Below are 24,448 nucleotides of genomic sequence, written 5' to 3' on the forward strand. Positions count from 1 at the left end.
TTGTGAGATAGAGCTTCACTCATCCATCTGGATCTACTCCACGAGAGAGACCGTGGCCCCTCTTCAGAGAAGATCCACTTGGATTCAAGACCTCCTCGCGGAGAAGATCCCCTCGTGGATTCAAGACCTCCTTTGGAGAAGACCATCAAGACCTCCTTTGGAGAAGACCGGTTACCCTTTGTATCATCCCCTGTTGATCGTGGATCTTGTATCTTCCTTTGTGTTCATGGATCTAGCGCATGTGTGATCATTCTTGTTGGTTTTAGTGTTTCTCTCGTGTTTACCCTCGTGATTCCCCTCGTTTCCCCCCTCGTGTTCTTCGTGTTCTTCGCGGGATCTGCTCCTTTCGTGAAAGATCGGCCGATTAGCGTCCTACCCTACAGCATCTTGGTATCATGAGCCACGTTATTCACAATTTCGGAGCCTCCTCGTTGTGTTTTCTAGCCTAATTTTGTTGTGTTCTTCCCCAATTTTGAAAATCCCCACAAAAAATAGCCCCAATTTTTTTGTGATTTGTTGGTTTGACGAAGTTTTGTTGATTTTGATCCATGGATTTGCTTGGTTTCGAGTGGATCTAGCATATCCCCAATTTTCCTCACTTTCCACCCACAAAATCCATCAAATTTTGCCCCCAATTTGAAAATTTCCGCCCCCAATTCGAAAATTTCCTCCCCGAACGAGATCTGGATTCATTGGGCCGGACATCCGGGTCCCCGGCTGCACATCCGGCTCCTGGAGCACCAAATCTGCTCGGTTCTGGACATCAGGTCCCGGATTTCCGACCCCGAGCCCGGATGTCCTGCCGTGACATCTCAGCCATCACCGTTTCACCGTTTTGTCCATAACTAATTCATCCGGAGTCCAAATTTCGGGTTCTTTAGCTCGTTGAAAAGCTCTTGACATCCCCCTTCCCACAAAAATACTGTAACACCCCGGATATGATTTACCTAATATGTAATCCAACTCTTGTCGTTTCCGACGTTAAGTTATTTTATTTTCTTGGGTTCGGGTTTTTGTCTCCATGTGTTGTTGTTGTTGTCATGCATGTCATATCATGTCATCATGTGCATTGCATTTGCATACGTGTTCATCTCATGCATTCGAGCATTTTCCCAATTGTTCGTTTTGCATTCCGGCGCTCCGTTCTCCTCCGGTGGTCATTTCTACCTTTCTTTCGTGTGTGGGGGTTAAACATTTCCAGATTGGACCGAGACTTGCCAAGCAGCCTTGGTTTACTACCGGTAGACCGCCTGTCAAGTTTCATACCATATGGACTTCGTTTGATGCTCCAACGGTTAACCGAGGGACCGAAAAGGCCTCATGTGTGTTGCAGCCCAACACCCCTCCATTTTGTGCCAAAACCCACAAAAACCCTCTCCATCATCTAGAGTGTTCGATCAGGATCACGTGGCTGAAAACCGCACCTCATTTGGACTCTCCTAGCTCCTCCTATGCCTATAAATAGGTCCTCCCCCGAAATCCTCGCGCAAACCCTAGCCCCCTCTCTCCCCTCACCCGCCGGACATCTTCCCACCAACGGACGTGTCCGCCCTCCATGTCCGCCGCCACATGGCAGCCGCCCATACGCCGCGCCGGTCCGCCCGGGCCCAGGCGGGGCCCTCTCGGCCTGGCAGCACCGCGCCTCGTCTTCTCCGCGGTCGAGTCGCCTCACCGGCCGGCGCCGCCGCCCGCCATTGCCGTCCGCCGCCGGAGCCCCAAGTCCCATGACCGGAGCCCCAAGTCCGGCGTCCCGCGCCGCGTCCGCCCTTCTCGACGTCCGCGCCGGATCCGGCGACTCCGACCCCTCCGGCGAGCTTCCTCCCTCCGGTGAACAGTGATCCCGGCGATCCTCGTTTTGCGTGCTCCGGCGATATCCGATCTGGATCTGGAAACCCTAGGGGTTGACCCTTGTTTTTCTCCCAAGTCTTCAGTTTATTTAGCTATGTTCATCCTACCGTAACTTTGCATCCGTAGATCCATTTTGGGCATATAGCTTATAAAAATGTTCGTCTCGGAGAGCACATAATTTCATCTCATTGCATCATTTGCATTTGTGTTTATCTTGATGCCTGAAATGCTATTGGAAGTGTGCTATTTGAGATATTTGTCAGATCTGCTGCTCCAATTAGATATTTGTCATTTTGTCATGATTATTGTGTGCATGATATGCCCCTGAGCTCTACATGTGTTTTGTTATATGCTTTGCCATCTTTCCAGAGGTGCAATTCATGTATTTTTGTGATGTGTGTGGTGACTAGCACAAGCTTTCAAAGTGGAGCATTCGATAATGTTGATTTCAGGGACTTAGCAATTCCACTAAGTCCTTGATCTGTTTATCTCAATATGCCATATGTTAATGTTGTTTCCTAGTGATCCGTGCCTCTTTTGAGGATGATCAGTAAGGATGTTTTGTTAATCTTGTAGTGCTCTATCCATCCATGTCTTTGTTTTCAATTATGGAGCACCCTAGCTTGAGTCAATCAAGCTCTACTTTTGCTATTGGATTTTCTGATCCCTTTTGGCTGATGGTCACTAAGGGACTTTTGTTAAGCTCTTTGAGTATATCCATGCCATGCTTTACTTTGCCATGTTCAGGTCTTGTAGCATATAGTTTTCATGCTCCAAAGTGTGCTACCTGATCTGAGATTCCAGACAAGTGTTAATTTCACTAAGTCTGAAATCTGTTTACCAAATGCATTTTTGCCATGCTTGTTTGAACCTGTTAATGGATGAATTGGCCGTAGCTCAGTGTTCATCTTTTTTAAGCATCATGAATGGATCCCTGCCATGTATTTTGTTGCCATGTTTGAGTGCTGTAGCATGTTCATATTGTTGCATTTAGATGGCTACGTGCTGTATATCGCAGACCGGTGCCATATTTGTTTTGCTTGCCATTTCCAAACCGTAACTCCGATTCCGGTGTTCTTTATATCGTTTTCAAGCGATTTCATCTCAAATTTACAGTGGCACACTTGGATTTCCATGTTGAGTCCAGGTACGTCCATTCCTTGTCAAATCTTGCATATGCATCGCATATCGCATCCCACTTAGCATACCATGTTTGCATCATGTTGTTTGAGTTTTCACGTGGTTGATTGTGTTCCGTTTGCTTGTTTTGTCTTGTTTGGGTAGAGCCCGGAGACAAGTTCACTAACGAGGAGCCCGTTGAGTATGCTTTCGAGGATCCAGTCAACTCTAACAACTTTGAAGGCAAGATGATCATACCCTCGAAATCACTTCTATCTTTGCTTAGCTAGATGCTCGCTCTTTTGCTATGCCTATGCTACGATGCCTACCACTTACTTATCATGCCTCCCAAATTGCCATGCCAAACCTCTAACCCACCATGTCCTAGCAAACCGTTGATTGGCTATGTTACCGCTTTGCTCAGCCCCTCTTATAGCGTTGCTAGTTGCAGGTGAAGATTGGAGACCGTTCCGTGTTGGAACATTATTTACGTGTTGGGATATCATTATATTGCCTTGTTATCTTAATGCATCTATATACTTGGTAAAGGGTGGAAGGCTCGGCCTCTCGCCTAGTGTTTTGTTCCATTCTTGCCGCCCTAGTTTCCATCATATCGGTGTTATGTTCCTAGATTTTGCGTTCCTTACGCGGTTGGGTTATAATGGGAACCCCTTGATAGTTCGCCTTGAATAAAGCTTTTCCAGCAATGCCCAACCTTGGTTTTACCATTTGCCACATAGCCTATTTTTCCCTTGGGTTTCCGGAGCCCGAGGGTCATCTTATTTTAAACCCCCCCGGGCCAGTGCTCCTCTGAGTGTTGGTCCAACCGAGCGATGTCCGGGGCTACCAGGGGCAACTCTGGGCTGGCCTACCCGATGTCTGGCTCATCTGAGTGTGCCCTGAGAACGAGATATGTGCAGCTCCTATCGGGATTTGTCGGCACATTCGGGCGGTGTTGCTGGATTTGTTTTAACTTGTCGAAGTGTCTTGTAGAACCGGGATACCGAGTCTGATCGGAATGTCTCGGGAGAAGGTCTATTCCTTCGTTGACCGTGAGAGCTTGTCATGGGCTAAGTTGGGACTCCCCTGCAGGGATTTGAACTTTCGAAAGCCGTGCCCGCGGTTATGGGCAGATGGGAATTTGTTAATGTTCGGTTGTAGATAACTTGAACCTTAACTTAATTAAAATGAATCAACTGTGTGAGTTACCGTGATGGTCTCTTCCCGACGGAGTTCGGGAAGTGAACACGGTGTTGGAGTAATTCTTGCGCAGGCTGTTCTCTAGTTATTCGTTCGTGCTTCGCCTCCTCTTCTCGCTCTCTTTTGCGAACAGGTTAGCCATCATATATGCTAGTCGCTTGCTCCAGCTCCACATATTTACCTTGCCTTACCTATAAGCTTAAATAGTCTTGATCGTGAGGGTGCGAGATTGCTGAGTCCCTGTGGCTCACAGATTACTTCCAAACCAGATGCAGGGCCTGATGATTCCGTCTAGATGATGCGCTTGAGCTCAAGTGGGAGTTCGACGAGGACTCACGCCGTTACTATGTGTCTCTCCCTGATGATCAGTAGTGGTGCCCGGTTGGGGCGATCGGGACCGTGTCGCATGTTGGGTTTATCTTTTATTTTGGCGTCGTAGTCGGGCCATGAGTGTTTGGTTGACGTAATGCTATTTATGTACTTTCATTGACATGGCGAGTGTAAGCCAACTATGTATCTCCCCTTTTATTATCTACATATTACATTGGATGTTGTGAAGATTGCCTAACTTGCGACATTGCTTTCAATGCGGTTATGCCTCTAAGTCGTGCCTCGACACGAGGGAGATATAGCCGCATCGAGGGCGTTACAAATACTACCATCACAATTTGACTCCATCAAAGTTTTGGAACTTTGGCATCTTTGCCTAGGGCTTCCACCACCACCTCCGCATAACCTCCGCCGACTTCCGCAACCTAACCAATTTTGTTCCCCATCGCATTAGTGGTTGCTTGAGGAGTGATTTGAGTCTCCTAAGGTGTTTAGGCTTCTTCGGGATGGTTGCATCTTCATCAACCACCACCACCATAACTTCCGCATAGGCTTGACCACCATACACTTCCACCATCCCAACTTAACCCAATTTTGTTAGTGTTGTGAGTTGTGTCTCCTAAGGTGTTTCGGCTACTTAGGGACCGTGCTTTCAACTACGACACCGTGTATAGTACACCAGCTTACCCTCCAGTTCCGCTTTGCCTACTCGCAAAACCCATCATTGCATTTCACAATTCCTTTGAGCTTCCACAAAACCACCACCGCATCCCGCTACCACCATTTGACATTTGACATTTGAGATTTTGAGTTCGCGGTTTTTCCGTTTCCTAAGGTGTTTCGGCTACTTAGGGACGAGTCACCAGCATCTTGGTATCTCCATCAATATCATCGCCACTCATCATCGCCAAAGACGGTAACCTCCATATCATCTTGGTATCGTGGTATCCCTCCATTGTATATTCCCTTTCCATTGCATTGATAACCCCTAGCCAATTTGGCGTAACTTGCCTATCGAGACTAGCCATTTGAGTATTGCCGGCAACATTACTTGTGCACATTAGTGATCTACACCATACATTGCATACATACCATATCATATCGGTATCATATCATCCCTTGTGCCACAAGTTTGTTCCCGCATATATACAATTGCTAGCTTGGTTTGTGCATTTCGCATTGTGGCCTTACAAAAAAAAGCTTTTAAGCAAAGAAAAAGAGTGAACAAGGAGCTTGCAAGCAAGTGCCATAGCATCATAGCACATTGTCATATCCGATCATCTTGGATCATACCACCGGAACATCATATACATAGTATACTTGGGATAGAAGTTCATACATTTTGCATCTTATAGGTTGTGCACAAGTGTCGTATCCGCCTATTGAGCAATCGTGCTAGCGTCTCTCTTGAGTTGTGCAACATGAGTGTTTTCTGTGGATTCCACATTTTGTGCTCATCCTTGGTTGCACAACACCATTTATCTATTTGTGTGTGCGTTTCAGTGTGCCATTCATTGCTATTGGTCTACTTGTTTCACTTGAGAATTTGTTAATCTCTTTCAACATTATTGACACTTGCTAACATTTTACATCAAATTTTTGTGCCACTATCCTCACCGAGCTCCACCATAATCCTTATTTGTGTAGGTGTGAGAAACCGACAAGAATTGGTACCAATTGCGCTATTTCCTTGTCCACGTTAGAGTGATCATTGATCCACTTTCCACTTCGGTCACAGTACATTTGGTATTCGTTCTTCTCTTTCTACCACTCACATTTTTCTCTTGGAGTGGTGGATAGGCAAGGCATTTCATCTTCGGTCTACAACAACAATGACGAGTTTGATGCCATAACTCTACCGACGCCAAGATGCAAGCCCAAATAGAAGAGATCAAATCCCTCATCAAGTACTACAAGCGATCTTCCTCATCTTCGAGAAGACGCTCAAGTACACATGCTTCCAAGATACCATCTCCGGCAAAATCAAATCGGCATCGACACCATCACCAACAAGGACGTGAGGGTCAAGATCTCAACACCAACAACCGCTCAACGACTTCACCATCTCCCTTGGCATCTTCGCCAAGCGATTTCAAGGCATCTTCGCCTATGGACATACAGCATCTTCGCCCACAAGCACTTCAATAGAAGCTCCCCAAGCTCAAGTCCGTGACTTCCACGAGCTACTATGACCTCGACATCGACCACGAGATTCCTTTTTATAGGTCTCTAGAACCAGACGAGTATCTCGAGTGGGAGTATTTGATGGATGACTACCTCAAGCTACATCAAGTTCCTCCCGAAGATCAAGTGAATTTCTCCACAAGGAACTTCCATGACTATGCGTCCACCTGGTGGCTTCATGCACCTTCGGAGACCTACGACATGAGTTGGTGCAAGACGAAGAGAGCTTTGCGGTGAGAGTTCGTGCCTCCAACCTACACGGAACAACTTCAACACCAATTGTAGAACACCATCCAAGGATCCAAGTCCATCGACGAGTACTTCAAGGATATGAAGATTGCCTTGCGACGAGCCGGTGTGGACGACTCCATTTCGATGAAGTTCCACTTCATGATGGGATTACACAACGACATCTCCAAGACAATCTTCCTCGAGAACTACAAGTCCCTCGACGACAACTACATTGGTGCTCTCAAGGCGGAACAAGAACTCATGAAGGCCAAGGCTTCTCAACCCCAAGGTCACTTCGCGACGACCAAGCTACATGAGAACGAGCATGAGGATAGTAACACCAAGATGTCCAAGCTTGACGATCTCTGAGATGATGCTCCCAAGTTTGACTTCACCGCCATACCTCTTTGTGGCATTGATGATGTTGAGTCCTCCATGATTCTTTTTCAAGATGGTGCGGCGATGAGTACGACTACGGAGACCCTCAAGGAACAAGCTTTGGAGGCATGCGACATGGTGACGAGCACGGAGGATGCTTCCATCTTAGGAGGCGAGGGTGATGATGTGCGATCTTCGGCCTTCATCCACGGCGACGACCATGAGATGGTTGAGCATGGGATTTTCCCTTCGACCACGGCGACGTATGATGACTTGAGTGACTTTTGCCACCATATTGAGCATGAGAGTGACTTCACCACTAGCCCCATATATGATGTGTTTCCACAATTCCCATGTGAGGAGAGCCACAACCCCCACCTCTTGAGTGAGATGAGTGACTCCACCATATGTGAGTTTGAGCGCACCTATTTTGAGGAAGTGAGTGAACCACCACATAGAGAGAGTGAGATAGTTGATAGGTCATGTGAGGCCACTTCCAACACTAACGACTTGACCTCTACCTCTATTGTGTCTTCTCATTTGGTTCTAGGTCCCATCTATGATGACGCGCCGATTCTCGACAACCTCGTCCTACCCTTGGACAAGACGATGGCCATGGTGGAATATGATGCACCCCAACATGGTTCCATCGAGATGAAGATGACCACCATTTGGTCTTTCCCACCTCACCTACACCACTTGAGTGGAATGAACAAGGTAACATAGGTTAAGGTGATGCTCTAGTCCCACTAGTGGATATTCTTAACATTGATTGCTTGCATGTTGTTGATCAACCTATTTCCATGCTTCATGCTAGTGTGACTTCCCCATGCTAGTGTGACTTATCCATTTATGATGAGTATGATGATTGCCATGTGGAGTCTATTAGTTGTGATGCCATGTTACATAGGATTTCTTGTGCTAATTCTCTCGGTCACATCATGTTTGCCAATCCGCTTGACTTGTCATATGCTATGCATGAGATCAATCATATGTCATATTTTCAATCTCTTCATAGTGACTATGCATATGTTATTAAAAGAAATCCAATTTGCACATATGGCATAGATGACAAGCCCATGGTTATTGGCATTTGTTTTTCTTGGATGATATTGATATGCTCCCATTGCATCATTTATCTCATATGCCATTCCATGACCACCTAGCTTTGGATATGCATTGTTTTGGATGTTGTCCATTTTCTCCATATGATATTTCCAATATTGCTTATGAGGAGACCCCCATAGTTTCCTCATACATTTTAGGAGATTTTGATCCATCCAATTCATTGCATGATCCCAATACTTATGTGCTCAATTTGCATCCCCATCGTGTTATACACAATAGCTATTCTTTCATGATGGATGACATATTCTCATACCATGCATCAAATTTCTTTGAGCGATGCTTATCTTGTGCTAATTCACACGTGCACATACACATGGATGATGTGTACATTTACCACACACACAATTTCTTTCGTTTGTGTAGGTACACATGAATACATGTCAACCTCGCAATCCCACGAGTTGCCAAAACGAGCTGTAGAGAGCAACGATGACTTGAGATCCCATGGATTGCCTTTCCCACTGCTCTCTTCGCGCAAATACTTCGCGCATTTCTTCTACTTGGCCCTCACTTGGCTATGGGTTATTGTCCATTACATATTCTATGCCCATCTTGCCATGTTCACTTTGCATGATATGCTCATTCCTATGCCTTTGCCAAGCATTTGTGACCCATGCTTTGCATTAGACATGATGATTGATTCTACTACTTGTATGTGTATTTGCAAGCTTGGTGGAGATATCACTTGTTATTACCATATTTGCTTTGCGCCCCATGCCTATGATGATACTATGATCTTGCTTTATGTTCGTGCTTGCGATATGTCATGTGCATTGTCCATGCCTATTATTTTCTCACATGACATGATTGCAATGATTTCCTCTAGTATGTTGCATATTCGCACTACTAGCTTGCACAACTTCATTACTATGATTGCTTGCCTTGTTGCATCACCGATGATTCATACTTGCTCATTTCATGCTGTTGATGACAACCATTACCACGCTTTGCACATGATTGTTATTGCTTCTTGTCATATATCTCCATATGTTGCCTCTCTCATGCTAGTTGATTTTCCATGTATTGAGTGCAATTATGCCTTTAGTCTTGATAATGAGTTTACCCCATAGCATTCTCGCATATATTTGCAGATTTTGACATCTTTCTTGTGAAGCATGCTTGTCTTACCTCTTTGCACCATATGCCTAGTGCCATGAATATCGCCGTTGTTGCATCATATTATTCATGAACTTGTGCTTCTAATGGTTATGTGAAAGGGAAGAGAACCATCATGATGGATGATGTGTTTATCTACCATGCACATACGTTGTTTGCCTTGTTTCGTGCATGTGTAGGAAATTTGGACCTCGTGTCAACTTCCACGTCACGTGAGTTGACCATTCGAGCTCTTGAGAGCGAACCACCTACTACCACGATGATTGTACATCGCACTTGCTTGTACTTCGGCATTGTGAAGGACACACAAGGACATGCTTTCAAGGTGATATCCTTCTCTTTTGAGAACCCCCAAACCATGAGCATGGATATTGTGGATCATACTACTTGTGTTTCTTGCACCATGAGACTTAATTGCACACATGTTAGAGATCTTGCTTCAACTTGTCATTTTCACCGTTCCATGCATCATGATATTTATACCTTGTGTGTTGCATCCAATTCTTGGATTATTTGCTCCTATCACATGCTTGGTTGGAACAATATCATTTCTTCACATATGCCATGTCTCATTGATTGCTACATGCTTGCCTTGATTGCCTCACACATGATGAACAATTTCTCTTTCTATTGTGTTGAGTGCCACACTATATTCACTACACTCTGTTCCCAGAGGGCGGCAGCGCTTGACCAGTCGGACCCGAGGGGGGCCGGCCTCCAGCAGGCAGCCCACCTTTTCCACGGGGTCCATGCGCCATCGACCAAAGTAGACACGGCATGGCTATAGTGATCTCCCACCAGACGGAGGGACTGTAGCAACGCCCCCCGACCAAGCATGCATCATTAGCATTACGGCTAAAGTAACAAGCAGCCAGCCAGACCCGCAAGCAGTGGAGGCGTCCTGTCGACTCCGTACCAGGCCAGCTGGTAGGGCCCACCAGGCGGCGGGCCCCAGCCGTCGGTGGAGGAGCCGGCGACCGAAGACACTGACAATCGGGTCCTACACCTGGCAAGATTACCATTGTACCCCTGGGGGGTAGGCCTATATAAACCCCCCAGGGCACCCATGCAGAGGGTTCCGAATACTGTTAGATCTAGACACACATAGATAGAGGAGAAAGCTAGCCCTGCCTTCTTCCACCTCCCGCACATAGCTCGAGGAGCACCATTGTACTTACTAGTGCCTTAGTGATCTTGTGGAGACCCCGCAGAGCAGGACAAGGGGTGTTATCTCCTAAGAGAGCCCTGAACCTGGGTAAGATTCGCCGGCGTGCATGTCTTCTAATAGAGGCGAAGGGGTCCTTATGTTTCGATGAGATAGATATCGTTTTCTGTGGGAGTCCACTTTGACGATCTGACTACGAACGTGCGAAGATGTCATGCCTTAGCGATCGCTAAACCAACTTCCGAGGGTTATTGACCACACCGGAGCACGATCAACCTGACCATGAGGGTCTATTTCCTACGAGCAAACGAAGAACAAGAAAGAAACTGATTGCAATCTGGATATTGCGAATAAAGAGGAAAGCTTTATTAATGAAGGTGGGGTTCTGTGACGTCTTGGTCTAAACACTAACTCTTGTATGGTGAACTTTTGATTTAAACAAAACCCAAAGTCTAAACGATGCCCTAAGGGCTGTATATATGGAGGAGAGAGGGGGAATTTCGTGGCCCTTGGTGTAGGGGTCCGAAACCAACCCTAACTCTTGTTTCCCCACAAATACGGACTCTAAAAGCAGCCTATACTTAAGTATTTCGAAAATACATAGGCCTGGCCCAATAATAAGGTGACGCAGCACCTAGAATAGCCTCTGGACGAAATATATGAAGTGGCATCTTTTATATTTCGTCCAAGGCTTCATGCACTCATTATTGTGGCTTCGAAGTCCTGGAATCACCACTTGTAACTCTGTTCTTGTTCCCTTTGCGCATGCCATCATCTCCATGCTTGAACTTGCTCCAAGGTTCATCTTTCTTGTGCAAGCTAGGCCCTTAATTTGTAAGCAAAACAAATGTATCCAATTTAGGCAGCATCATATTCTCATGAACATTAGAATCGTTACCAAGAAATGAAAGTACCTGTTAAATTCAATTGGCGTGCGCGAGCTCTAGTAATTGGTCCAGTATGTATAACAGCAGGGGCTGTGGGAGTAACAATGGTATTGATGTCCACTGTGACGCCCCCGATTCAATCGTACACTAATCATACACGCGAATGTGTACGATCAAGATCAGGGACTCACGGGAAGATATCACAACACAACTCTACAAATAAAATAGGTCATACAAGCATCATATTACAAGCCAGGGGCCTCGAAGGCTCGAATACAAGATCTCCATCATAGACGAGTTAGCGGAAGCAACAATATCTGAGTACAGACATAAGTAAACAAGTTTTCCTTAAGAAGGCTAGCACAAACTGGGATACAGATCAAAAGAGGCGCGAGCCTCCTGCCTGGGATCCTCCTAAACTACTCCTGGTCGTCGTCAACGGGTTGCATGTAGTAGTAGGCACCTCCCGAGTAGTAGTAGTCGTTATCGACAGTGGTGTCTGGCTCCTGGACTCCATCGTCTAGTCGCAGCAATCGGGTATAGGAAGGGGGAAAAGGGGAGCAAAGCAACCGTGAGTACTCATCCAAATTACTCGCAAGCAAGGAGCTACACTACATATGTATGCATTGGTATCAAATGGAATAAGGGTATCATATGTGGACTGAACTGCAGAATGCCGAATAAGAGGGGGATAACTAGTCCTGTCGAAGACTACGCTTCTGGCCACCTCCATCTTGCAGCATGTAGAAGAGTGTAGATGGTAAGTTCACCAAGTAGCATCGTGTAGCATAATCCTAACAGATGATCCTCCCCTCGTCGCCCTGTGAGAGAGCGATCACCGGTTGTATCTAGCACTTGGAAGGGTGTGTTTTATTAAGTATCCGGTTCTAGTTGTCATAAGGTCAAGGTACAACTCCAAGTCGTCCTTTTACCGAAGATCACCGCTATTCGAATAGATTAACTTCCCTGCAGGGGTGCACCACATTTCCCAACATGCTCGATCCCCTTTGTCCAGAGACAATTTTCTGGGTCATGCCCAGCCTCGGAAGATCAACACGCCGCAGCCCTACCTAGGCACAACAGAGAGGTCAACATCCGGTCTAAATCCTATGGCGCAGGGATCTGGGCCCATCGCACAATCCACACGTGCACGTTGCGTACGCGGCCGGTGAGAAAACCTAGCCTCCCTTATACAAGAGCAGGCGTTCCAGTCTAACCCGGCGCGTGCCGCTCAGTCGCTCACGTCATGAAGGCTTCGGCTGATACCACGACGTCGAGTGCCCATAACTGTCCCCGCGTAGATGGTTAGTGCGTATAGGCCAGTAGCCAGACTCAGATCAAATACCAAGATCTCGTTAAGCGTGTTAAGTATCCGCGAACGCCGACTAGGGCCAGGCCCATCTATCTCCTAGGTGGCCTCAACCTGCCCTGTAGCTCCGCCACAAAGCAACAGTCGGGGGCCCTCGGGAACCGAGGCCCACCTCTACCGGGATGGAGCCACCTGCCCCTTCAGCCCCCAATTCCGAACAGTATCATAAGTAATGTAACAGTATAAAGTATAAATCGTATGCCCGTGATCACCTCCCGAAGTGATCACGGCCCAGTAGTATAGCATGGCAGACGGATAAGAGTGCAGGGCCACTGATGGAACACTAGCATCCTATACTAATCATTTAGGATTGCAGGTAAAGGTAACAACAGTAGTAGCAAGGACAGGCTATGCATCAGGATAGGATAACGGAAAGCAGTAACATGCTACACTACTCTAATGCAGGCAGTACAGAGAAGAGTAGGCAATATCTGGTGATCAAGGGGGGGCTTTCCTGGTTGCTCTGGCAAGAGAGACGGGTCGTCAACACCGTAGTCGTACTGGGTAGCAGCGGCGTCGGTCTCGGTGTCTAGCGAGAGAAGAGGGGCAAGAAACAATGAATATAATGCAAACAGATGCATAGCGATGCATGACATGACAAGTAGCGGTGCTAGGGGTGCCCTAACGCGGTAAGAGGTGGTACCGGTGAAGGGGGGAAACATCCGGGAAAATATCCCCGGTGTTTCACGTTTTTGGACAGACGACCTGGAGGGAGAAAGTTGCGTGTTCACTATGCTAGGGATGCGTGGTGGATGAACGGGCTGCGTATCCGGGTTCGTCTCATTGTTCTGAGCAACTTTCATGTAGAAAGTATTTTCATCTGAGCTATGGTTTATTTTATAATAATTTTGAAAGTTTTTAAACCATTTTCTAGAATTACATAATTAATTTAATTCTCAAATGCATTTGTGACATCAGCATGACATCAGGATGATGTCAGCAGTCAACAGTCGGTTGACTTGGTCAAACTGACGCGTGGGGTCCATTCGTCATTGCGTGCCTAACTAACTAACAGATTATTTAGATTAGTTAGTAGGTTAATTAGGTTTAATTATTTAATAACATAATTAATTAATTTAATTATTTTTTAATTATTGTTATTATTTTACTCTTTTCCTTTTTTGAAATCATTCAAAGGGCGTGGGCCCCCTTGTCATACCCCAAAGGGCCACAGCTGCCAGTGGCATGCAGGCCACTAGAGCGGGCTTAACGGCGCGGTTGGGGGCACTCGCCCGAACGGGCACGAGCGAGGGGAAGCGGTGGCGCAGCTCCGGCGTCGGGCGCCGGAGGTAGCACCCAGGGGGGTGGGTGCGCGGGCGGGAGCGCTTGGGGAGCGTCGCGGCGCAGATGCGGCACGAGCGGGTGGTGAGCCCGCGGTGGATGGCACCGGCATAGTCGGGCGCGGCCAGGCGCCGACGGGCGCGGATGGATGCGGCGGCAGGTCGCAACAGCAGCTGCAAGTAGCCTGCAGCAGAGCAGAAGCAGTGAGAGGAGCAACTGCGAGCGCGCCCGGGCGCGGGAGGAAGTAGTGCTAAGCATGGCAGGGGCGCGGGATGGCCACGGTGGAGCGAGCTCCGGGCGAGGGTGCGGGCGGAGGGCCATGTGCGCGGGCAACGAGCGTGCTAGGGAGTGGGAGGCAGCGCGAGCAGCAGCAGGGCGAGGCACATGCGGGGCGATGCGTGCGCGGGCGCGCGTGTGGTGGTCGGCAGGTAGAGGGAGAGAGGAGGACCGGGGTCCTCACCGGCGTTAAAGGGGAGTGGGGGTGGCGAGGCATGAGGGAGCTCGTCGGGGAGGTAGTCCGGCGAGGAGGGGCTCGACGAATCCGGCGAGGGCGTCGCCGTGCACGGTCGTCCGGGCTGAGGACGGGGACAATGAGGTCCAGCGGCAACGGGGTGGCGACGGCAAGCGATGGGGCGCGACGTCAGGGTCGGGGTAGTGGCCCAATCCAGATCCAGAAATGGGGAAGCGAGGAGGAGACCGGGAGGAATCGTGCGGGGGGGAGTGGTGTTCGTGGGCTGGGTTTCGGTGTCCCCTGGGGGGTTAGTAGGTGAGGTGGTGTGGGCCGGTCTGGCCGGGCCGACTGGAGTGGCCAGCTGGGCTGGTTGGCCCCAGGGGAGGGCTTCCTTTTATTTTCTTATTGTTCTACTATTTTCATTTTATATTTTCTGTTTTCTGTTTAGTTGTAGCTTTTCGAATGTATTTTGTTGAATACAAAATTGGCACATAAATATTGGGTCATATAACGGAGTTACACCAAAGCTTCAAAACATTATGGAATGGATAAAGATTTGTTTATTTTTAAATGGTTATGGTTAAATGTTGTTTGCTCCTGCTTCAAATATCCTACAGGCATGTAAACATTGCCAATAATGTTGGTTGGTGTTTGTTAAATAGTTAGTGAATATTTACAACCTTTTGAACATTTTTAATTTACTATTTTAACAAATTATAAATTGACTTGTTATTTGAATTTGAATTTTAAACATAATTTGAAACAAGTGAGGTTTAGCAAATTTTTTAATTATGATGACTTGGCATCATTAACAGGGGTTTACTGTAGCTTAACTATCGGGGTGTCACAAATCTCCTCCACTACAAGAAATCTCGTCCCGAGATTTAAGAGGCGTAAGGTGGGGAGGTTCTGGTTACGAAATTCTAGCGGGTGTTCTCGGTCTTAGTTGCTCTTCTCGAAGAGGTCAATCCATAACGTTGAAGTCTTCATACCTCAGCTTCAGGTCATCATGATGAAGTCGTCATCCTTTCTTTGGAGTCTTCATTGTACGTATGAAGGACAAGGGGTAACTTCGGAAAAACGGAACTCTGAAAAGTCGACTATTTGGTTGATAACATCGGGGAAGGTGGCGGATAGTAACTCTCGAATTGAAACTTAAGGAAATATCGAGGGTAAAGTAAGAAGGTGCAAACTAGAAGTTTCAAGCGCATAGGCAACGAGAATAAGTAATAAGGCGCGGCAATCGTTCTTAGCTTTTTGACATGTAGTGCAGTGAGCAACAAAATGCTCAACATCCTGTCTCATCTTTGGCCAAAAGAAATGTGTAGCAAGTATGTCCTCCGTCTTCTTCATGCCAAAGTGTTCCATTAATCCTCCTCCATGCGCCTCCTGCAGCAACAAAAGACGAATGGAGCTAGCTGGAATGCATAGCTTGTTAGCACGAAACACAAATCCATCGTTAAGAATGAACTTGTTCCAAGTTCTCCCTTCCGTACAATTCTTCAATACATCTTTAAATTCAGCATCATGCACATATTGATCTTTGATGGTCTCCAAACCAAATATTTTAAAGTCAAGTGGCGAAATCATAGTATAACGACGAGACAATGCATCAGCAATAACATTTTCTTTACCCTTCTTGTGTTTAATGACATAAGGCAAAGTCTCAATGAATTCAACCCATTTAGCATGTCTAGGGTTCAGTTTTGCTTGATTTTTAATGTGTTTTAGAGATTCATGATCAGAATGTATAACAAATTCCTTGGGCCATAAATAATGTTGCCCTGTTTTTATGGTCCGAACAAGAGCATATAATTCTTTATCATAAGTAGAATAGTTCAGACTAGGCCCACTCAATTTTTCAGAAAAGTATGCAACAGGTTTTCCATCTTGTAATAACACACCTCCTAATCCAATTCCGCTAGCATCACATTCAAGCTCAAAATTCTTATTAAAATCAGGAAGTTGGAGTAAAGGAGCATGTGTCAACTTATCTTTCAACACCGTGAAGGCTTCTTCCTGTGCGGTACCCCAACCAAAAGGCACACCCTTCTTTGTAAGCTCGTTGAGAGGTGCAGCAATGGTGCTGAAATCTCTCACAAAACGCCTATAGAAACCAGCAAGGCCAAGGAAACTTGTCACTTGTGTGACTGTTTTGGGCTGCAGCCAACTCTCAATAGCTTCAATCTTGGCTTTATCAACTTCAATTCCCTGTGGAGTAACAACATAGCAAAGAAAAGATACTCGGTCAGTGCAAAAGTTGCACTTCCCAAGGTTACCAAACAAACGTGCATCACGTAGAGCAATAAAAACAGCACGTAAATGTTCCAAATGTTCCTCCAAAGATTTTCTATAAATCAATATGTCATCAAAGTAAACTACCACAAATCGTCCAATGAAAGCACGTAAAACTTCGTTCATTAATCTCATGCAAGTACTAGGTGCATTGATTAACCCAAAAGGCATGACTAACCACTCATATAATCCAAACTTAGTTTTAAATGTTGTTTTCCATTCATCTCCCAATTTCATACGAATTTGATGGTATCCACTGTGCAAATCAACTTTGGAGAATATTTTAGAGCCACTCAATTCATCAAGCATATCATCTAGCCTAGGAATAGGATGATGATAACGAATAGTAATATCTACAATCAACGCACATACGCGACGTACCATCCTTTTTCGGCACTAAAATGGTAGGAACGGCACAAGGACTAAGGGATTGGCGTATATAGCCTTTGTCGAGCAGCTCTTGTACTTGACGCATAATCTCCTTCGTCACCTCTGGATTTGTACGGTATGGTGCACGTTTGGGTAATGATGCACCAGGAATTAAGTAAATTTGATGCTCAATCCCTCGAATAGGTGGTAATCCCGGTCGCACGTCTTGTGGAAAGATGGCAGCAAACTCCTGCAAAATATTAGTGACAGCGGGAGGCAAAGAGGAAGGCACGTCCTAGAATGGAAATAATGCCTCTTTGCACGCAAAAGCATAGCAAATAGAGTTGCTAAAATCTGAACATCAATATCAGATTTGGTGGCAAGTAAACATGCACTTTTCAATTTAATTTCAGAAGTAACGGTGGATGGTTTACTATTAGGATTCATTTGTTACTCAAAATTTTTTTTCACAATCTGATTTTCACTCTTATTTTCCTCCTGTTTTGCTTTATTAGCTCTATTAATATCATCTTTCAAAATGGAATTTGGAGTCATAGGAACCAAAGTAATATTTTTGTCCTTATGAACAAGAGTATACTGATTGTTTCTACCATGGTGTACAATTTTTTTATCAAATTGCCATGGTCTACCAAGTAATAAGGAACATGCTTGCATAGGTACCACATCACAATCAACATAATCAACATATGTAGAGATACAAAAATGCACACGAACAGTACGTCTTACCTTAACCTTGCCGTTGTTGTTGAACCATTGGATGTAGTAAGGATGTGGATGTGGTCTTGTGGTGAGAGATAGCTTGTCCACAATCTCCATGCTAGCCGAGTTGTTGCAAATCCCTTCATCTATGATGACGCGAACAGAACGTTCCTTAACAACTCCCTTTGTATGGAACAAATTACACCTCTGATTTTGCTCAGCTTGTGTAACCTGCACACTCAAAATACGTTGAGCAACTAAACATTCATACCTGTCAGCATCTTCAGCAGCCATGTATTGCGTCTCATGATCAGAATCCTCTCCACCGTGTTCATCATGTGTAATAAGAGCCAAAGTCTCCTCATCATAGTCAGTGGTGGACTCATACCCACCATCCTCAGTAGCAATCATCACACGCTAAGATTTTCATTCTCTCACAAAATGTCCTCTTCCCTTACAGTGACGACAAATAATATCACTTGTGTGCCCTGTTGATGCCATGGAAGAAGAAGAGCTTTGCGCAAGCCCTGCAGGTGTGCTCTTGTAAGATAGTGGTGGTTGTGCCTGATTTCTTGTATCATGGCTGGAGGTGGCACATAATGCAGATGCTGGAGCAGTGGAAGTAGAGGATGCACGTGGTGTCCATGATGAAGATCGACCTGTAGAAAAGTTAGTTCGCACCAATGCCTGTCGATCCTGCACTTCACGTTCAGCTTTACAAGCAAGATGGAATAAACGAGTGATATTAGTATACTCCTTATACTCTAGAATGGTCTGAATCTCTCTATTTAATCCACCCATAAAATGTGCAAGCATAACTTCATTCTCCTCAACAATACCACATCTAATCATGCTAGATTGTAATTCCTGATAATATTCTTCTACAGAAATTTTTTCCTTGTCGTAAGCGCTGTAATTTTTGAAGTAATTCACGTTGATAATAAGGTGGACCCAACGAGTATGCATAACAGCTTTCAAAGCAGCCCAACTAGCTGGAATGGGATATTATCTACAATGTTCGGACCAGGAAACACATGTGAAACTAGTGAAAGCACAAATTCTTACCAGTTCTTACCCAACAGTAGGCGGTGATCGGCAACCGTAGTAGTCAAAACTCTCAAAGCTTGGATAGAGCGATTACCAGGGAGAGTCAAATGCACGACGCAGATGTATGTGGATCTAGGAATGCTTATAATATGGCAGCAAAAAAGGTCAGCAATAATCAATTCAGAGATGCAAAGTTGAATAAACGCTCAACGATGGTACTGCGAGCCTAGAAGACTAACAAAATCACGACGCTGCACGTAAACAAGGGAGGCACTACTAGTAAAAGGCCTGCTAGTGGTGCACCTGTTTTGGCTACTAATGGCGCACTATAGGTGCGCCACTAGCATCACGCCATTAGAATTTTTTACTAATGGCGCACAACAGGTGCACCATTAGTATATCCCACGGTGCGCCATTAGTATGCCTTCGAGGGGGCCATATTTACCCATGTGCTCTGGCTTACTAATGGCGCACTAGTTGATAATGCGACACTAGTGTGCTTTTTGCAGTGCGCCACTAAAGTGCTGAGTGGTGCGCCACTAGTATGAATATTAGGGATTTTTTTCTTTTCTGATATTTGCACAGGTTACAAAACATATTACTGCACAGAATATAGAGAGCACACCTTATAAACAGCAGATTTATCGAATACAACAGAAGACTAGTCTCTGAATACAATTCATCATATTAGTCTCTAAATTTAAAATACCGAACAAAGTTAGAACATTACAAGTCTCGAGACCGCAAGTAGCGAGTTTGTCTTCACATTACAAGTCGATATCGATCATCTAAATTACCATCACATAGAAGAGAGTTGCGGTCATCACGATAAGCATCATCGCGATGAAACTGGTCTTCATCCGGTTCCTCCAACGCTCCCTCCTCTCTCCCGCTAGATAGCGCGCGTATCTAGCTTCCGCCTCCACCATAGTGGTGTACCCTTTGTAACTATTACTGCTAAAATGGTGAACCTATCTCCGACACTCCTCCCAGTCATCGTAGACTCCGGGAACCTTAACCTTGTACACGACATACGATGGCATCTCTATGCACTAGCCAAACAAAACGTTAGTAGCAATTCACAGACAATACATAAGCAATATATAAGTATGCAACAAAAGGATCGGAAGAGAAAAGCAAGACATTAATAGCACGATTTATGGTCCTACTAATAAATAGCATCGATTACATATAAGTTGAACGACTGTCCAAACCAAAGAGACATACACGTTCATTAAAGTTTAATTACAACATGAGCCAATCGATATTTCAGAACTACACATAGCATCACTACTTTCGACTCGACTCAGGGACCGGAGCGTGGATGAAGCCGCCGTCTATCGTGATGGGCATGAAATCGCGGGTGTTGTCAGCCTGCATTTGTAGCGTTGTTTCTATCTCACTGTTGGACGGTTGATATCTGAAGTAGAACTGCCCCGAGGTACGAAGGACATCTTGATGGATGATTTCCGCAAACTCCGACTGGATGCGAAAGAATTCTTGTTTGATGTCCGCGTCCTGGATTGCCGACAAGCTTGCGGCCCAATCTTTGAGATTATTTGGTAGCAGAAGGTGATTATGGTCCCGTACGATCGCCCGCATGTGATGGAGGGCGTAGTAGGCATCCTTCTGACCGCCAGGTGGCTGCTTGATGCAGGGGGATGTCGTATTGTGGGCGAACACGTGCTTGCCGTACCTACAAATTGGCCTAGTGAAGGTGCCTCCAGATCTGGTGTAGCCGGGGAGAACATCATCAAGAACTTTCTTGATATTTGTGTAGTCTTTCTTCGACTGACGGTCCGAGTCGAAATACGGGGCCATGGAATATTTCGGGCTTAATAGGATGAGTGTGCAATGTGTGTCACTGCTCAAAACACAGAATGTTAGAAAAAAAGAACGATCGAAATCTAAGAAATCATATGTTACGGGGTGGTGAGGGTATGACTTACTCGGTAAAGTAAGGCACGGGGAAGTTATCCTTATCTGGGTTTGCCAGAATGACGCCTTCGAGGTATGAACTCGCGACTTGCCGGTCCCCAGCGCTGCCCAAGAGCTTGGCACGCATGTAGAAGGGGTCAATTATCACGATGTCCGGGGTCTTGTCTCTAATGATCCGCATCTCCATACTCAGAGAAAATAGCCGAACGAAGGTGTAGTGCAGTGCATGAAGGTTAAACATAGCGAAGATGTCATCAAACCACAGGACGATCATACCCCCGATGGCGCTATCGACAAAGCCCTTGCCCTCTGGCACCTTGGCCACGAAAACTGGGTATGCCACATCATTCTCGGAGAGACGCCGCTTCTCCAAAGAAAGAACACTGTCATGTAGACTCCGCATAGCACCGGTCGTAGCATTGAGCAAATTAGTCGGTAGCATTGGCCTGTCCTGAGCACGGATCGTACTCGGTGCCGACTGGCTCGCACCCTTGTTACTCTTTCTTTTCCTTCCCTTCTTCTTCTGTTGTAATGGGATCGAGTTCTGCTCACAGACCGCCTTCTTGAGTGTGTTGGGGCTGATAATATTTTGCACCTCGGCTATCTGAGGCTCGGTGAAGGCGGCAGCTGGAGGCGTCTCCTAAGAACTGAACGCCAGACGACGCCTGTTGCAATTGGGTTTCTCCGGGGTACCAGCTAGATCGCGGTCGTCTTTTTCAGGGTTGGGTCTTGAGAAGGAGGCCCGAAGAATTCGTCACCGTACCCATGTTCGGCAAACTGCTTATCGACATTGGTAAATATACCGTCGTCATTGTCGTCATCGTCTGGATCCTGTGCCATATGCATGTTCGGATCCTGTGCCATAGGGATGTCCGGCATGTCCGGTAGCATTGCGGCGGTCTTGCCATGGCATGGCGCCGGCACGACTGGCGGTGTTCTCTGTGGGGTGGTGTCCCCCGCCCCCAAACGAATCTGGCTCTTCGGCAAAAGCAGGGGCCAGCTTACGCAGGCGCTAAGGGTCATCACATCATCTTCGTCGGCCCCAGCGGGTCGAATCGGAGGTAACAACTCGTCGCAACCTGGCAGCACCCGAACCAGTTCAACCCTATACACGGTGGATGGCATCGGATTACCGTGGAACATGGGGTTGCCTGGTTGAACGATTCTGCCCTTGGCGACATCGATCAACTCGCCACTCAGGAAGTGCAAGAGAGTGCATGAAACGTCGGCGGCGCCTTGCGAAAACATGTAGGGAGTTAGGGATGCCCAGTCAAAGGCAAGGAGATGAAGTCATCGGCCGAGAGGCTTAGTTACCGTGATGGCATCGAGCTCGGCAAATGTCGAGGCACCGCCAAGAGCGGGCGTGCAACTGACGGAGGGGCCGCTTGCTGCCGAGGTGCCGGCCGACTTACACCCGTGTGCATTAAGCTCCAATGCCCGTGCCAGCGTCTGAGACACCAATACCGCCCCCGCCGGAGACACCAATGGCGCCGCCTACGCATTGTGCGAGTTGCTGGCTGTGAAGCTGGGAACCGGAGGCGGCCCCTGTTGGCCGCCCGCAATCCACGTCGTCAGCCCTTGAATCAAGGTAGGCCCAATGGCGGTGAGCGTCGTTCCCAGTTGTTGTTGCACTTTCTCTTGGACAATCTCCGGAATCCATGGCACTTGTGCCTAGAGTTCTTGAACCTCGCACGACTGGCTTTCTGAGCTGGTCTTTCTCTCCTTTCGCCCACCAGCGTTGTAGTATGACGACCATGTTGTGGACAAGCCTTTGCCGGCCACACGACCAGCTAGCGACGGCTTACTGAGATTATCCTTCTTTTTCATTACATTCAATGCCCTATTTAGAGTGATGTCCAAGGGGAGTTCTGAGACGACCCCGTGCTACTGCTTTCAGTCCCCTGCGGAAGGAATGTGAACCATTTAGAAATTTGGCTTCATTAATTAGAATGCAACCATATGGAGCTAATTACGCGGGGGTGTATTCCTTACCAGAACACGCTCAAGCGCCCTGGTCTTCGGATCCGTCGTAAGCTCCTTTGTTACCGGGTCCTTGTACCGGGCCCTGACATAGTTCCTGGTCTACTTGTCATAGTATTTATCGAAGCGGGGCGGTAGGCCTTGCTCGGCACGCTCTGCGTCCTCCTTGTCCCATATAGGCTCAGCCACTCTGTAACCGCCGAGACCGAGTTGGTGGACCCCTAAGTTCAACTCCCGCATTTCTTTCCCCCACTGACTTGATTCCACGGTTGTGCTGCTCTCGCACTTGATCTTGAACTCCTTGTAGTCATCTTTGTTGATCGAAGGATTTTTCGCCTTGATCTTCTCATAACTATCACCTTTGTCAATCATTCTCTTCACCGCGCTTCTCCAAGTAGACAGGGCCGTGCTTATCCTCCTGAGGGCGGCACTGTTCACTTTATTCCCTGAGAGGCATGTGTTTGCAAAGTCAACGGGGAACTTGTATCGTTCATGCAGCTTCGTGAAGAGGAGGCTGCGCAAATTCCCTCGGTCCTTATGCCTTAGGTTCTCGGTGTTGATCGAGGTGGTGCTCCAAAGAATTCACCCAAGCTGAACCGAGTACCCCTTGACTAATTCTTTGGGCGCCGTTGGATGCCCATCGGAGTTCACTTCCGTAAATTCCTCCTTGACGGTGTCGAGCATGTTTGGGCACCGTTCCTTCCGTTGCCTCCTCGGTTGGCTGCCATCTGTGCGTGCGCTGCCATCATCAGTGGTGGCATCCTCGGCGGCACCATCAGTGGTGTCATCCCCGATGCCACTAGGGGTTGTGTAGTCAGGATCGGTGTCTTCCGCAGCGTCCTCATAGCGGTGAGGTTCTTCCTCCATCTCCTGGGATAGCTCCCAGAATTGCTTGCCCGAACCGCCGGCCTCATCGTTGTGGGCCATGTTTCTCTCTAAATAGGAAAAAAGTTTTGTCAATAAGTTGGTTATTGTCAAGGAACAAGATCATGGTCTCATCATTTAGGGTTTGTCGACACCAAGGCATCCTAAAAGCTAAGTTTTTATCATTTAGGGTTTGTCGATGCCGAGGCACCCTAAAAGCCAAGGTTTTATAATTTATGGTTTGTCGACACTGAGGCATCCTAAAAGCTAAGCTTTTATCATTTAGGGTTTATCGATGCCGAGGCACCCTAGGTTGGCTGATATATATGGGTATCTTCTAATAATATACCCTATCAAGAAAAGGGAAGGATAATTCTAGGTTGGGCCTAATCACTTAGCACTATTGCCACCTATGGTTTAATGCAGCAAGAATAAAGGGGCAGTTGATCCTACTTAATTAAGTACTGAGATACCCCGGCCCATGCATTAGTCGCAAGTACCCCATATGTCCTATTTTTAGCAAAGTCATGCTAAAATTCACAAAAAAT

At 46.7% G+C, this 24,448-nt stretch overlaps 1 pseudogene; it reads right to left on the bottom strand.

Moving 5' to 3' along the window:
• Positions 1 to 14,082: 14,082 nt before the first annotated feature.
• Positions 14,083 to 23,963, bottom strand: LOC147975534 (uncharacterized; annotated as a pseudogene).
• Between the last annotated feature and the right edge of the window lie 485 nt (positions 23,964 to 24,448).

Source organism: Triticum urartu, chromosome 4A (genome assembly GCF_056163025.1).
Source record: "Triticum urartu cultivar PI428250 chromosome 4A, HENAU_Tu73, whole genome shotgun sequence".
Taxonomy (NCBI): Eukaryota; Viridiplantae; Streptophyta; class Magnoliopsida; order Poales; family Poaceae; genus Triticum; species Triticum urartu.